This window comes from Lactuca virosa, chromosome 8, assembly GCF_052849685.1.
Source record: "Lactuca virosa cultivar CGN04683 chromosome 8, Lactuca_virosa_CGN04683_v6, whole genome shotgun sequence".
In the NCBI taxonomy this organism is placed as follows: Eukaryota; Viridiplantae; Streptophyta; class Magnoliopsida; order Asterales; family Asteraceae; genus Lactuca; species Lactuca virosa.
The window spans coordinates 231,619,932-231,622,961 of record NC_136433.1 but is presented as its reverse complement, the minus strand read 5'-3'; positions in this window follow the sequence as shown (position 1 = coordinate 231,622,961).

Here is a 3,030-nt window from a genome sequence, read left to right as displayed (position 1 = left end):
TTTCAAAAGATGTTGTGGAATTGGTCCCCAAACAACATATGATAAAAGTTTATCAAAACCCTTTATTGAGAAGGTATATATATTTTCCATATTTATCAAAACCTCGGGATGTCATGTTCCGATACAGATCAAAAGCCTAAACAAGACATTATAAGCCTTACTACAGTTATTTACAACTACTGGCCTATAATCCAAAAATCTCACGTCATCCTCCGACTATGCTCAGGGTCCACTACCTGTAGTCATAAAAAAACTGAGTGGGTCAGGCTTGGGAGCCTGGTGAGCATATAGGGTTTTCAACCCACAGTAATAATAAACTTATTAAGTTCACCAATCAACAATAACCCTGATTACCCGTTCCCGTTATCCTCACTTTACGTCCCTAAACACTTTTCACAAGGGACCTAGCCTAAAGAATATGATCGGGATGGACACTACTGCTAAGGGGTTTCCTCAGCCATACATGTCCTAAAGGCAACCATGAGGGGGATGGAGTACAGCGAATAAACACCCAAGTTCATTAACACCTACATGTTGCAGGCCTGCTAGTGCTTCCCACTGGACTGTCTAAAAAGTCCGTGGTCGTCATCCAAACTCCGCTAGATGACTGAATCACAAATCACAACGAGGCCTCTCATCACTTTTATTTTATCACATATCACTATCTACCCATGTTCTACCCAACATATTTGTAGATAAAAATACTTATACAGTTTAAAACTCGTATAAGACATCAACTCAATAGTCACCTCAAATAAACAATTAATATATTCGCACATAGCACGTATTATAAGGTAAATACTTCATATCTATGTGTAAAATGAAAGTGACTATACACTTACTTGTTTTGATGATAATCGGGCAGCAATTTGTTTCCTAAAACGTTCGTTTCTAATAAAACCGGGAGTTTTATTGAAAACCGGGCTCTGCGAGGGTCGGGCTTCGAAACCGAAAAGATAAATTTTCCGGGCTTCAGGGGCTCTTCGTGGCGTATTCCGGGGCGTATTCCGGGAGTTTTATTGAGAATTACGCTCTACAACTTCCGTTTAGACTTCGTCGGCTAATTTTGACTTTAATTTTTATATTATTATTTTTAACAGACCGGGATAGGAAATCCGTTAAAAAAATCATAACTTCTTCATCCGACGTCCGTTTTCGTCAGACTTTTTACCGTTGTGCTACTAATGACAAGACCTTCGATTCTCGTTTAGGTCGTGTCGGCTAAAAATCACTCGATCTAAAATTCGAGTTTTTAGCTGTCTACTGCTAAGCTGAAACTTCGAAAAATCATAACTTCCTCATACGAAGTCAGATTTGGGCGTTCTTTTTATACCTACTCTCGGTTTAACGAATACTACAAGTTTCATTTAGATCACTAAGGCCAAAAAGTAGTTTATCAAAAACTCACTTTTTACGACATTCGGCCCCGTGCCGGTTTGTCGCGAAACTTCGCCAGGTCATAACTTCTTCGTTATAACTCGGATTTCGGCACTCTTTATATATCCGTAATCCTTGTCACGCCCACTACAAGTTTCTTAATAGATATCGGCTTTATCTAAAATTTAAATTTTGACGCTCATTTTTATTCTTAATTAATTAAGCCCTAATAATTAAGCATAAAACACATAATTCACATAATATTCACATAATTCCTTTTCATTTCTTCAAAATGAGTTACAAAGGTTAACCTAGACTATAATGTCAATATAAATGCCTAGCCTAGAAACACGGGCATTACAATTTTCTCCCCCTTAGGATGATTCCGTCCTCGGAATCACATATCAGCAAACAAATGCGGGTAGCGACTCATCATGTCACTCTCAGTTTCCCAAGTGAGATTTGACCCATTCGTATGTTTCCAACGCACAAGCACTAAATCGACCATCTTGCGTCTCAGCTTCTTAGTCTTACGGTCAACGATTGCCTCAGGTTCTTCGATCAACCTCTTGTTTTCATCCACCCTTAACTCAGAAATGGGAATTATGTCGGGCACATCTCCCGTGAACTTTCTCAAATAGCACACATGAAATGTGTTATGAATACCCTCCAGTTCTTCCGGTAATTCTAGCTTGTAAGCTTGATTCCCGATCCTCTGAAGAACTTTAAATGGTCCAATAAACCTTGGACTCAACTTTCCCCTCTTACCAAATCTTATAAGTCCCTTCCACAGCGAGACTTTAAGTAAAACCGAATCTTCAACATCGAAGGATATCGGTTGTCTTTTCTTGTCAGCATAACTCTTTTGTCGATCTTGAGCAGCTAACATCCTTTCTCTTATCACTTTCAACTTTTCAGCAGTCTGATGGACTATTTCAGGTCCCATAAACTGCTTTTCCCCAGCTTCCAACCAGCATGATGGCGTTCGACACTTCTCCCCATACAAAGCGTGATAAGGTTCCATCTTGATGCTCGAGTGGAAACTATTATTATAGGAAAATTCTACTAGAGGTAAGTGTTCATCCCAGTTACCTTGGAATTCTAGGGTACATGCTCTCAGCATATCCTCCAATGTTTGAATCGTTCGTTCGCTCTGACCATCGGTTTGCGGATGGTAAGCTGTACTCAAACACAACTTGGTACCCAATTCCTCTTGTAGACTTCTCCAAAACCTTGAGGTAAAACGGCTGTCACGATCGGATACAATCGTTAACGGAACGCCGTGTAGCCTCACAATTTCCTTCACGTAAGAATTCGCAAGTTTATCCATAGACCATTTCTCATTAGCGGCTATGAAATGCACACTCTTAGTGAAGCGATCAACGACCACCCAAATCATGTCGTGACCGTTCCTTGTTCTTGGCAGTTTAGTCATAAAATCCATAGTGATATCTTCCCATTTACCCATGGGTACAGGTAAAGGTTCTAAACTCCCATACGGTTTTTGATGTTGTGCCTTAACCCTAGCACATGTTACACACTCGGCCACATACTTAGCAACATCGAGCTTCATCGTCGGCCACCAGTAATAGGGTTTTAGATCCCTATACATTTTCGTACTGCCGGGATGAATCGAGTACATGGTTTTGTGAG